This window comes from Ictidomys tridecemlineatus, chromosome 4 (genome assembly GCF_052094955.1).
Source record: "Ictidomys tridecemlineatus isolate mIctTri1 chromosome 4, mIctTri1.hap1, whole genome shotgun sequence".
Lineage (NCBI taxonomy): Eukaryota > Metazoa > Chordata > Mammalia > Rodentia > Sciuridae > Ictidomys > Ictidomys tridecemlineatus.
Genome location: NC_135480.1, coordinates 86,059,636 through 86,074,176, shown reverse-complemented (window position 1 = coordinate 86,074,176; position 14,541 = coordinate 86,059,636). Strand labels below are relative to the sequence as shown.

The following is a 14,541-nucleotide window of genomic DNA, read 5'->3' as shown; positions in this document are numbered from 1 at the left end:
AAAGGAGGTATAGGAAATAAGAGCCAAAAACTAGATGTAAGGGCACAAAAATTTCTAAGGATAGCATTACTCTGAAAGAGAATATTAATTTTAAAAACAAAATAAATACCACCTTTGAGGAGCATTCAAGTAAGAATGAAGCCCAGTTAACAAAAATAATAATTTGTTCTACTACTGCATACTGAGCAAATGCTAAGATGAAGAAAAAAGCCTATTTTTAAAACATAAAATTGCCCTATTTTAAAATAGGTTAAAGAGTAAATAGGAGTTATTTGAACCATTCTGATAATTTCTATAACTGTGAAATCAATCACATTCTTATAACTTTTTTCTAAGCTTGAAATCATGTAACTTTTCTATAAGTGTGAAAGCATAAATAAAAAATGTCAAAATGTTTTCATTTGCATATATTTTTATTTTTACTCTGGTTAATCATTAGGTTTTATTTTTTAAATGTCTTAAATCCATAACCTGAATGAAGAGATAATATATACAAAAATAGAAACTAGAATGTTGATGCCAGTTCTCACGAATGTAGAGTTCTCCAACTTACACAAAAATGAGACTTCAAACCTTATAAAGAGGACCCAAAGTACTATGCTGTGAAAACAGAAAACAAATCAATACTCAAGTTCATTTCAAAGACATCCAGGGCCAATTGTAGATACCTCTGATACCCATCACCTAATTCCTGCTTGTGAGCTCAGACAAGCATGCCATCAGATCCACTGGGTGGGTCCCACAGTGCAGATATGATCAGAAGTAGTAGTAAAGTAGCTCAGTTTTAATTCTCACTCTCTAAAAGCTCTTTGTGGTCATAAACCTCAAGCACAAGGGCTTACAGAAACATACATTTTACAGATGTAAGGAACAGCTAATTCATCCTTTAAAGTTAAGTTTGCATTAGGGGAAAGGCCGTATCATGAACACTTTAGTGTAATCTGGAGAATGCCAAAAATAAAGGCTACCCTTTATTGGATGTTTATTTGTTGCTTACTTCACAAACCACAGTACTTCACAAGCATGATCTAATATATTTCAAGTCAGTGGATTTAAACAGGATGATACTTCTCAAGTGGTGAATACCTCAACAATAATGAGACTGAACAAGTTTGGCATTAAGTACATGTATTTAAAATTGAGCATACCCAGGTTTTACTAGGTTCTTTTGCTTTAGGCCTGTTATTTAACCACTCAGAGAATCAGCTGCATCATCTACTTAACAATTTAATTCTAAGGACTTAAGAAATAATCAATATAAAACAATTAGCTCAATGGTTTATATATACTGAGTGAACAAAAAGAATCAAGTAGTATTTCCAAATACACAGATTATGAATCTCATTCCATATTTACCTATTTAATACACCTTTAAGCCTGATCCATTGTGCTACCCTTTTGTTTGGACTATTCTATGTGCATAATATTAGAAGGTGTTTTCCTATAAAAGTCCTGAAAGACAAATGCCCTAGGTTCTCCCATCTCCAAGCATTTGCACACACACACATGTGTGTGTGCAGTTCTGAGATCTGTGGGGCAGGGTAAAATTTAGGTATGGGCTAATACTTCCAGAATGTTAAAATCTACTTGAAGAGAGAAAAAAATCAATGTAGTCATTCAACAAGTTTTGGCAGCTTGTATACTCCTGAACAATTTTGGGAAAATTGAAAGACAAAAAATGATTAAATTCTGAATAGTTAGTTAGGTGATAGATTATGCAGAAATCTTTATAAACACATTAGGATTTTGACAACAAAAAGATATATGAAAACTAAATGAGTCCTGACAATGTTTGGATGGTTGATGTTAACTGGATATACTGAAAGAAAAGAATATTCTAGAAACAAGGAACATGATGACTAAAGGTAAAGGGGAAGAACTAAGCATAGCATGCAGGAAGAAGGAATGCAACACAGAAAACGTATTAGCACTAGAGTCAACCATGATTGTGACTGCACTGACCAAGTTACAGGACTTCATATCAATTTTTCTAAAATAGAAATAGTAGAATGAACGTGAACTCTGCTGGACAGTGCCTGGCACACAGCAGTCTCCACAGAATTACTGTAGTTGTTCAAATTATCCAATAAAAACATTATTTAACTGTAAAAGAGTCTGGATAATATAAGCAGGAAGTTCCACTGAACTAAGTGAGGAAAAAAGACTGGTTAATACCAGAAGCAAAGAAGTCTGAATATGAAATATGAAACTGCTGGTTTCTAAATAGAAGAAGAGTGTAAAAACTTTTTCTAAGAAGCTAAAAATATGTCAGATGGTTTTGAGAATGAAGAGACAGGTGGCTGGGAAACGAATTCCATCCTGAAGAGGTAAAGGGGTAAATCAGGTGCCTGCAGTGTGGACAGATGCAGTTCCAGAGACAGTTCTAGGGAAGAATGGAAAGGAGCCAGCCAGCGACAGATTAACCCAAGGAGGGAGGAGAATCGGTAGGGGACACTATGGGTTGTGCTTCAGAAGCTGGACTGTGGCACCTAAGAGAGTTGGGATGAGTTACGAAGCCATGTTTGGTATGAAGGAAAAAATGACAATGAATTTTACTTTGAATCCATTCCATCTGATATGCTGGGAAGACTCAAAGAAATACTGTCAGAAAATCCCATCTCACAATGATAGAACTAATCCATATGAAGGGATTTTTCTTAACTGGGGAAGAAAGGATTAGAAGAGAGAATAGATGGGAAGATACATTCATGTCCAATGGTTTGCGTTTCTGCCAAAGTCCTTTTGGAGCTCTCATACAAACATCACCTAGGAATAAAGCAAAAGCCTGAGGAGACAGCAAAATAGGGTAATCAACAACCATCCTTCTGGGCAAGTATTATTTCCTATCTCTATTGCTTTATATTTCATAGTTCATTTTTCCTTTGTTTCTAAATTTGTTCCAATTTCTCTCTTTTATCCCCCTTCTCACTCTGTTCATGTGAAGCTGAACAAAAACATAAGATGTGGCAAAGATATTAAACCAAAAAAATGAGAAAAAAGGAGAGAAACATCCAAGAGAATAACAGAGATAACAACAGGAAGGCTTTGCTGTGTGCTTCAGATGTGCCACAGACTGCACTAAGCTCTCCACAACACAGAGATTAAAGTCCACTTTACATGATAAGTAATGAAGTCAAACATGGAAAAATCCACTGGAAGAACATGAGCATTAAAGTCAATAAACTCAGCTTCATCTGAATCTCAGCACCCCAACTGATGATACTCAGAGTCTTCATTCCTAAACTCTTTAAGATTTTTATAAAAATTAAAGGAGAAACAGATATATTTTCAAAAACCATTAACAAAGATTCGGCAATAGCAGGCTCTCAATAAATGTTACCATCTCCAAAGAGTTAACTGATCTGTGTTCATTCCACAGTCTTATAATTTCTCCCAAATGATTAAAAATGTAATTATCGAAGCTAGAAATCAAAATCCAAAGTAACTTAACAAAACTGTACTCCATTCAGAAGCCTAATAGTAGATAAGCATGAACCTAATTTTTTCCATAAGCTATTATTTGTGTGGTTTTATACCCGAAAAAGATGGTCCTTTTGTGTACACTGGGTGACTACTGTTCATAATATATAGATTTCAATTCAAAAGATCAAAATGTAAATGCCAACACCCAAAGGGCACAAAGTGGATTTGAATCAGATTTGGCTGCTTCTGACCCTTGACTTTGTAATTCCCCCAGGGAATGTGTGACTTTCGTCTGTATAGTAACTGGTCAATCATGTGGATGGAATTCTTCAATTCTATTCGATTCTAAATAGTCCAGTATGAAGAAAAGAAGGTATTAAAATTTTGGAAGGATTAAAAGTTACCACTCCTCCTTTATAATAAAGGAAAATTATTTCCATAATGACAGGAAATATTTACTAAAAATGTGAATTAGGGAACAACTCTGGTGACAAAACCTTGTATTAATTTTTAAAAATCTAGATAAAGAAAATTTGGGCTCACATGAAATTCTCTCTTCAGATTTAGAAAAAAAAAGTTTGATGAAATTCCCTCTAAAAGAGTAATTATGTAGGGAAGGAAAAATCAAGTCACAGCATTCAGAAGATACTAGATATCACAATATTTGTGGATTGTGTGACTTTGAATGAGTTTACTAAAATTCTTTAGGAAAAATACAAAAATAATTTTAAAACTCTTACTAGATAACAATGATAATATAAATTCTTGAACACATTTTAGTAATTTAGAACACAATTTACTTTAATTCTTAGTTATTACCTAAACCTTTAAGCAATGTTCGTTTTATAGATATTGGTCCATATTTAAAGTTAAAAAATATTTACCAATGAGTTCACTTATTTTCAGAAGAGAAGCAAATCTGATATAGGTAATGCTTCAGGGTTCTCTATTTACCACATAGACACACTTTAACTGTGAGGTAGGTTACATTAACCCTAGAAACTAAATTTCCTGTTGCTTTTAATTTTTTTTAATTTTTTTTTCTATTTCAAGTGGTTCTAATAAACAGCCACAAGGGAGTGCTCATAAATCACTCAAAAGTAATGGCTAGAAATGTTTTTATGTGGTTAGAAGAATGATTCTCCAAATATGTTTATGTTGCCTTTTCTTTCCACATATACATGATAAAATTTTCCATAGACTGGATTTTAAAGTGCTATCTTATAGGAATTTTTAGTTGTTTGTGTTTTACTGCTGAGAATCCTACCACAACTTGTTTGTCAAAGTAGCACTGGAAGAAAAGGAATCTGAAAAGTAATTCCCTTTACACTTTTAACTCTTAATATTTCTCTTCCCTTTCTAGGTTTTGGTTAAAATCCAGTGTTGTTGGTGACAATCACAGTTCAGCTCATTGCTGTTAATGAGTATGTGTCTCTTTATCTTGAAACTCACTAGATCACATTAAGGTGCAAGAGATATTATTCTCTATGTCAAACTTCCCAAGACTGAAAATACCCAAAGTTTTGATTCAAATATATAAAGATAGTCTGTGGCAATATCTATCTAAAGTAGTTACTTAAAAGGCTAATATAGATACAAGAAAAGATGAATGGTATAAATCACTGCACAAATAATTTCTCATTGAGATGTACATGTAGCCAATCTATATAAAGTAGAAAGATTACAAAGATATGTAATAAAAAGAAGACTGAGCATAGTCAATGCAGAAGACATCTACAAATAGCCTCCTATATAATAGTTATTTTTCCATTGTATATGCAATTGGAAACAATAACATCAGAATTCTAATTTGGAATTACATCCAAGAATCCATCCACTGTCTTGTCCCATATTCTATGCAGTTCTTCTGCATAGATTTTTTCCTCAGGAAAAACCTCTAGTAAGGGATGAGAGTCAGGGGGCTAACCTGGGGTTCACTCATTCCTGGTCACTCATCAATTTAACTTTCCACAGCTACATGGCACAGTCATTTTCTAGGTCAGTAAACCAAACTCACAGCATTCTAATCTAGAAATCAAAGGCCAAAACTCACACAAGGTGTAAAAGAGGGGCATATGAACTGAATTTTACTGTATAATCTTCCATTTGAGCAAATTACTATTGAAAACCCTATCTTTGTCTTTTAAAAAAAAACAGTGCTATATGTAAAGCTATCTGGATAACACAGTCACCCATTTAATTCCCATTTAAGTGTAACTTGCTGCTTCCATAATTGAATGTTTTGATTCTATACATTAACTCTGTGTTCCACTATGAACTCCCATTGGATCTCATCTGTTTAGATGGAACAGGAACTTACTATTATTTTCATCTTTCTCTATTTTTACCAATAACAATATTTTATGTAATAACATATTTGGGAAAGAAATTTAAGTTAGTAGAGAAATATGTTATAGTGAATCCCATCTTTTTCAGAAATGGAGTAGCATACTCTGGGAGGGTACAGCAATTTGAACTTAATACTTAGGCTATACACTGAAATCTACCAAGTCTTGGTCAAGTTATTCAAATTAAGTCTCAGTTTCTTTTTTGGTATGATGATAATAATATGTCTATCAAAGCCTGTTTATAAGGGATAAAAATTTTAATTTATATATAATGATCCTAAGAGCTTATTAATAAATACAAAGCACGAGTTGCTTCCTATTAAATTCAATCTGTTGAACAGGCCAATAATGATACAACTAGTTATCATTTTTTAAAAAATAACTGATGAAGTTGCTGCTCAAGTTTTAGTATAAGAGTAAAATTCTCACTAGCACAAACAGGATATAAAGGCTCCTGAAGAGGAAGAAAATGTGGTCACTGAGGCCAAAATGGCAAGCAAGCAATTCTGTTTCTAGCAACTATGACTGCTTTCGAATAGGATTCAAATTAGTTTTCTAATTCTTAATACAACTATCTATACTTATGAGGTAGAGAAATGAAAATCATTTAAACAAGGAATAACTGACCATTATCACAGAATCAAGAAGAGAAAGGGGTAGAGGGAAGAAGATCCCAAAATTTCATATACTATGACTAATCATGTTATAACTCTAATTTAGACAAACTGAAATTCCAAAAAAGATGTTATTAGATCAAATTAGAATTAATATCTTGAAAGCTACTTAAAAGTGAGTGAACCCCAGGTTAGCCCCCTGACTCCCATCCCTTACCAGAGGTTTTTCTTGAGAAAAATTCTATGCAGAAGAACTGCACAGAATATGGGACAGGACAGTGGATAGATTCTTAGGTGTAATTCCAAATTAGAATTCTGATATTAATTCTGGTGTTCAGCTACGTTTAATACTCTTCTTTTGATTTTGACCAAAAAAAGTTTGCATTTAGAAAAGCACATATAGAGATATTCTTTAAAGGCTGTATTAACTCAAAAGTCATACAAGGAATATGTTTAACTTTCATCATTCAGAGGCCAAGTTCTCAAAGGTAGACGCAAGAAAGGCTGCTACCATAGTTCTTTATCTTTAGTGGGCTAAACAATCACTAAGCATTTATTTACTTAGGTAAAAAATGTTCTTGGACACAGGTAAAGCAACTTCAGCCAGTCCACTACTACTGGACATTCCAGGATCTACTGGACTTGTGAGCCACTTGAAGGCACTGCTATTAGATTCCAGTTTGCTAATTCTACAGAGGCAGCTAAAGATATGCCCCATAACGCAGAGACCTGGAAGACTGCACCTCGTGCTCAAGAAAACATACCTCCTCCCCACACCCAAACTCAAAAAATCAGACATACCATACATTTTGAGATGAGTTAATTGCAGCCTCAAGAAAAAAAAAATCTGTTTTATCCCCTACCTTGGCTGGGAAGGGAGGGGCTCTGAGGATGAGGATGAGAGAAAGGAATTTGGCAAATCAATGATTTATGTAACTCACTCTTCATTGCCCCTCCTTAATGTCATTTCTTCTTGCTGATATTATCTACCCTTTTTGGTATTCATCACAAAGACTATCTTTGGACAGAGAAATGAAAATCACTCATCTGTTTTAAATTGTTCACTTATGAACTTAAGCCAACTTCTGGTAGTTTTTGCAAGTTAATTAAAGAAAAGAAAATTCACTAAATTCCCAGAGTCATTGTTATAACAATTACATTTTAGTAGATGGATATAAATGTATTTTAATCGTAACTGTACAATATTTAGGTAATGGCAGATTGCTAAAATCTTAGGAAAAACTGAAGATATCCCAATACATATGCAATTTCTTAAACTGTTTATTGCGGTTTTGCATTAATGTGGACAGGATGGATGTGAAAATTTATATCCCAATATATATGCAATTTCTTAAACTGCTTATTGTAGTACTGTATTAATATGGAGAGGATGGGTGTAAAAAAGGAAAAAAGGAGAAAGGAATATGCAGAATTGAGATGCATACACAGAAAGCAGAGATTGACCTAATACAGAGAGCAATTAAGAAAGATTAGGCAAACAGGCTGGGTGCTGGTGATGTGCTGAAGCAGGCACATACATAGAAGCTCAAAGAACCGCTGGGCTCACCTTTATATGAAGACAATTAGCAAACCTACAAATCGGGTTTCTCTCACACTCAGACACAGTGAACCTGAGTGCCACTGCTTTTTCTTTAACAGCCTGGAGTCAAAAATATGTTTATTTGGAAACCACCAATATTGCAAATAATGGTGAAAAAATACTAACTAAACAAGATTTCTTAAAACTAGTTATTAAAACATCTCTTTTTAATATGTAGTTATCTGCCTATAAGTTTCCAATTCCTAATACACAAAAGAATAAATTATTTTTAAGCATAGAAAATACTTCTGTACACTTAAATTTACTTTTACACAAAGCAAGGCTTTCAAACTTCTAACCACCAGAGCAATACTGAACAAGCCTGAAGTACTAATACATAGTTCTAGCGTCCCAAATCTGAATGGAAGCAGCTTCCTATGCTCCTGGGTTGAAAAAGATTCTAAGGCTGAACTTGGAAACTGAAGGAATGATCACAAAATGTTAGCTACAAATTATCACATGCTAATGAAAGCAACACGGTTCATGCTGGAAGTTATTAATACATATAAATTTGTACAACCAGGTCTTCCAGTCCTGCAAAGGTAGGGATAATTTTATTGATTTTTCAAATAGTTGCTGATTAATAAAGTGTCTTACATTGGTAGAAACTCAATATGCAATTGCTAAGTGAATGGAAAAAGTTTATTGTGATTGCCTTAATCTGTCATAAATTAATCACTCATGATATTATTGAGGATGGCAACCTGCCTACAAGAAACTAAGCATTTTTGAAAATGAGAAAAGCATTTCAATTGCATGTATTATGATAAATGCTATGTGATACAGGTAGCGATCTCATAGGAAGCTTATTGATTTTATCCTTAGGAAATGATCAATCCCAGAAAAAAAAATAGTTAACTTACAATGACTTCTTTAAATTCACAGAACATACACTATTGTACTGAGATATAAGAGACAAAAGGAAGGACAAGGAAACTGTGACTTAAATTTGAAAGTCTTATAGTAAAGTTCCATATGCCTTCTTTTTTCCCCTGAACTAGTGTTCTCTCTCTCTCTCTCTCTCTCTCTCTCTCTCTCTCTCTCTCTCTCTCTCTCTCTCTCTCAGGTCTGTCTCTCTCAAATTTCTGGGAAACCTACCAATCTTTATTCACAATCTTAGAGTTACTGGAAATTCACCCACTTAAGGAAATTGCCCTGTGCACTGTCAATTAGCCCACTAATACAAAATAGCCCACTATTTTTGGAAAAGATTGAGCAGAAGGATCTACAAAACCTATAATATAGGGTAGTTTCCCAATGTTATCTATTGATCAGATAATGGAGAAGACAAGATGTCAACCTAAGGATCCTGAAAATTGCCAGACCACCATAAACTGTCTTGTGATCAGCAGACTGATGTCATTCTCACATACCTTCCTGCCCACTCCTCATCAAGTTCCCTTTGAAAGAGGCTGAGAACCCCCAAAAGAATCTCTCACTTTAAAGACGGCCTGAGTTTTTGCTTGAATGTGTTTTCTTTGCCTTAACCCAAAAGTGTGTCTCGGTCTCAAAATAGCCTACATTTTTCCCTGGAATGTCTCTGCTTCACTAAATAAATGCCTGCGTTTTGATACACTCTTAAAATTCATTTCTGCAATATCTATGAAGAACCTCAGTCATCCTGAGTTGAGTTCTCCCTCTTCAGAAACTGCTTGTACCTCCTTTGGTGGCAGTATTTTAAACCCAAACTTCACAGAAGGCAGACCATTATCATAGGAAGAACCACAGTGGGCTAAACTGGAAAGACCAGTAAAATTTAATTGTGGGAGAACATCTTCCAAATTCTGCCTATTGCTTCTCCCTGGAAGTTGGTTCCACTGCTATATTGAACTGAATACCAAAGAAGGAGAAGGAGAAGGAGAAGAAGAAAGAAAGACCCAGCCTTGACAGATTTTAGCTGGAAAACAGAAAAGGGATAGGATGAGAGGATGAGTAGGGAGCTATAGAATATAAGATCTGAAAGCATAAAGGGAATGATAAAACAGGTTGTTCCCGTAAGCAAAGTGGGGAAATAGTTCTAGAGCACAGAGACAACCATAGTTATTGAGTGCTTACTATGGGGCACAGGGGTTCTCAGTCTTCATACCAACCCTATGAAGAAGGTAGTATTGTCAGGTGCAATGGCACATGCCTCAGCAAAAGGGAGACACTAAGCAACTCAGTGAGACTCTGTTTCTAAATAAAATATAAACTAGGGCTGGGGATGTGGCTCAGTGGCCGAAAGCCCTGAAGTTTAATTTCTGATTACCCACACCACCCCCAGGAAAGAAGGTAGTAGAACATAGTATTATCATGCCCATTTTGTAGATGAGGAAACTGAGGACCAAGGAGACTAAGTAATTTGGCCAAGGTCACTAATACCTAATAGGTCACTAATACCTAATCAGACCCTAATCTACTAACCACTCTATTATCCCACATTATACTAATTTTCTGATAATAAAAAATAGGCTACAAAAATAAGTTTTACTCTCCAATAAAGCCATATGAACTGTGAGTATGGCTCTCAAAAGAAAGTTGAAAAATAAAAGTAAAAAAAACAAAAATAGCTGTAGAGTTGAGTGAAGAGATTGCATGTTATTTTTAAAATTTTTACTTTCTAAAACTTGAAATATAGATATATTTTGCCTATTACAAATCTTTTTTGAAAGATGGTGTGTGCACTGCTTACTGCATCTCAAACCAGTTTTACTACCATGCTGCTGCTGTATTTATGTGTAGGATAAAATGCCAAGATGCTCATAATAATGATGATTTTTCTTGGCTAGTAGTATAATGCTCAGGTGAGAACCTGCATTGCTACAGGAAAGACTAGAGAGATTTCAATAATTATTCACTTAAGTAGGATGATTTCCCTCACATAATTCTGGCAATTAAGCCTGGGAAATTGAGAGGAAGAGGGTATCCTTTCAAAAAACTAACCATACTTTTACAGCCTTTTCCCAGTTCGCTTTCACTGAAAGAGGACTAACACGGGATGTTTATGTCACATACTATCTTGATATAAATAAACACAGGAATCTTTGTAATTGGAATAGCACCAGAAGCTGATACACACACACATACACATACACACACACACACACACACACACACACACACACACACACACAAACACACAGTATGTCTTTGCTATAAACTAACTCTATAGTGTCTGCTCAGATGTGAGTATTTTAAAGATCTCTGGGGGTCAGTAAGAAGAGAAAATAATCTTTTAAAATAAACAAGTTCTTAATTGAATAAGCCATCAAATTGAATCACTGTGTTGTTAAAAATAAAACCAGGAAAAGGTAATTAAAAGAGAAAACTTCAGAGCTTTAATAGTGAATTACAGAAGTCCATGAATAAGCAAAAGTTATCTAAGTCCTACAATTTTGCAAACAAGAGATATGATTTATTTTGCAAAGATTTTCTTTTAAACTTTCCCAGGCATATAAGCCCAGGCTCTTAGTCATAGCTAAGAATTACTTCCCAAATAAGTTCCATATGTTATAACTCTCGTCCCTGGTCTTTTCAAAATCCAGATCTGGTCATAAACTATCAGCCAGTTTTCCACACCATACTGCTGTCAGAATCTTTTCCTACCCAATGAAGTAAAAAACTTCTCTCAGCCATTTCTATGAGGTCTTATGTATGTGAGAATATGAGTGGCATGTCAAAACTGGAGACATTCTCTTGACAACACAAGTCAAACAACATAAAAAAATATATGCTTTTCTTAATCTGCGAAAAGGTATGTCCCCATAGGAAGCGCCATCAGTTCCTAAATCATTAACATTTAACGTCTTTTGGTCCTGCCCTCAGGCCATGGTGTGAATCACTTTCAGTTCACAAAATATTTAAGACTCCTGCACAAAATGAAGCTTTAAAATACCTTCCTTCCACAGGGACTGGAACATGTATACTCTCCTGCCCTCATAATGATGCTAGCCCCCACATGAGCCAAAGCCCTCACACCGTGCTATGGACACCCACATCATCCCATACAATTATGAAAGATTTGGAAAAATGAAATCTCTCATTTCTCTTTTTCATTTTTCATCCTACTGAAAATCTAAGAGACACTATGTTTAGTGGGGGGAGGCGGGAAAGACACTATGTTTATCCAGCTTCTTGGATAATCGGTTTACACAATCAGGAAGACAACTGCTAGTTGTAAAACCTCATTTCTTATCTCAGTGTTACCCAGGTCCCCAAACACAGAATCCTGACAACAAAACCATCCCAGATACTCCTACTTCAACAATCACATCCTATTTGGAAACTTTTGCTTCTAGTAAAGTCCCAAGACATTCTACCATATGAAAAGTTTAATGTATTTTAAGTAAAAACTAGTCAAGCTAATTAAGTTAATTTAACAAATTAATTAACTAATTAGTGAAATACTGAATGGAAAATGCATCTTTTCAGATGATTTGCAAACATAAAACTAGACTGCACATTACATCCATAACAGAAATTCAGCTATGCATGCTAAGATACAGACACAAGGCTAATGAAATCAGTATCCACACCTTGAAATCTCCACCCAACTTTTGTTTTATGTCATCAGGAGAACATCTAGGTGTATCTTTTTTTTTTTTTTTTTTTTTTTTTTTTTTAAAGAGAGAGTGAGAGAGAGAGGGGGACAGAGAGAGAGAATTTTAACATTTATTTATTTTTTCTTAGTTCTTGGTGGACACAACATCTTTGTTGGTATGTGGTGCTGAGGATCGAACCCGGGCCGCATGCACACCAGGCGAGCGCGCTACCGCTTGAGCCACATCCCCAGCCCCATCTAGGTGTATCTTAATGGCCCTTTGACCTAGGTGTCACAGGGGTATAGACAGACTCAACTAACTTGCACTTATCTTAAATTTCAAGATAAGAGCAAACTCAACGCACTACTCATGATCAACTAAGGCATTTTCATGCATCAAATGTCAGATGAAGCAAAGGCTTAAAATCCTGTCTCCAACCCAGACATTTCTGCTAAGCTTCTTATCTGTAAAGTGTTTGTCCCACTCCCAGAAGAACCTCAAACTCTCACCCTCAAAACGGATCTCAACCTTCTCCATTCAACTGATTTTTCTTGTTTCAGTAAATGGTACTAAATTCAGACAACTAACTGCCCATCCTAGGCTATGGCCTATACTTCATCTTCCAAATCCAATCCAGGATCTCCAGGCTGCCATAGCAAGCACCCCATCATTAGTCTCCAGGATTACAACAATGTCCCCCTTACAGACTTTCTACTCACAGTTTCAAAAATCACCCATATTTAAATTCCCACAGAATGTCAGAATGAACTCTAAAAATGAAGACCATGTTACTTCTCAGTTTTGATCATCTCTCCACAATCTTCAATGTAACAGACTTTCCCTCGGGGGCATCAAAGATCCTTATAGCAGGAATGTCTCCTTGTCTCCTATTAACCATTCTGCTGTCACTTACACATGAGCAGCCTTCTGCCTACACAGAACATGACTTCTAAGCCCAAGTTCACACTGCAACCTTTCCCATGGTTCTCCTTCCCTGGATCACTTGTTCTATTCACTACCTGAAAGAATTCTTACTCATCCTCAAATCTCAACCCAAGTGTTACTTCCTGAGTGAGCCTCCTATAACTCTCCCAGTTTAAGTCTTAAGGACCTTCAAATCCCCATAGGATACTGATCATTCCAGTATCCCAGAAGATTACAAAATTCTGCAGAATGCAGTGTGTCTATTTATCTTCCCTACTGGATTGTGAGTCTTTTTGTGGACGTGCCTACACATTAAGCTTTCTTTTTATATCTCCCAGGCCCATAGTAGCATTTGAGGCATAGAGGTATTTGCTATACAATATATACAAGTCTATTGGTTGGAGGTAGGGGAAGAAGTGATAGAAGGATTTTGAAAACAGGAAGGTACAGAACAGAAAATGCCACAAATCAAATTTAAATGATAACATGCACAATATTGGACTTTGAATTCATGGGCACTAAATGTCATTTCCCTTTTTATATCCCACATTGACTCTTTCAGTACAGGTTTTCATTACATATATAAATAAAAGGTTAGTGATCTCATTAAATTTTCATTGCTCCTTTTTAAAGGTGAAGAGATGGCATTAATTTACTGAAACTTACTCTGTTTTATCAACTTTTGGAAATGAATCTTGAATAAGCAGCAGAGGTAGGGTGGGGAGAGCAAGCATGCTAAACACTGTTTGGCAAATAACCTATCCCTAGACATTTATTACGGATGAATGAGCAATAGTCTGTGTCTTATCACTGGAGGATGCCTTGCTACCCTGTGCCAAAAATTCAATTAGGCTTGTAAACAACTTTGGAAGAATGAGTAATCAAAGAAACAGCTTCTTGTCGCCTTTCAGTTCACTAGCCAGGGAACATGCTATCTCCGTTACTAAGGTACTACATTATGCACCTAGTTACAATTAGAATACATAGGCAAAAAGTAAAGCCTAGCCTAAGTCAGACTATAAAGTGGAAGAAACTTGCTTTTAGAAACTTCCACCTCTTCAGCTACTCCTACGCACGATTTGACAGCTGTATTCTTGGTGTACTTATTCAAA

The 14,541-nt window shown here is 35.4% G+C and overlaps 1 protein-coding gene across 4 annotated transcripts in view; it reads right to left on the bottom strand.

Moving 5' to 3' along the window:
* Arhgap42 (Rho GTPase activating protein 42) overlaps positions 1 to 14,541 on the bottom strand; it is a 256,075-nt gene that overhangs the window by 107,773 nt on the left and 133,761 nt on the right. The gene's annotated exons all lie outside the window — the stretch shown is intronic.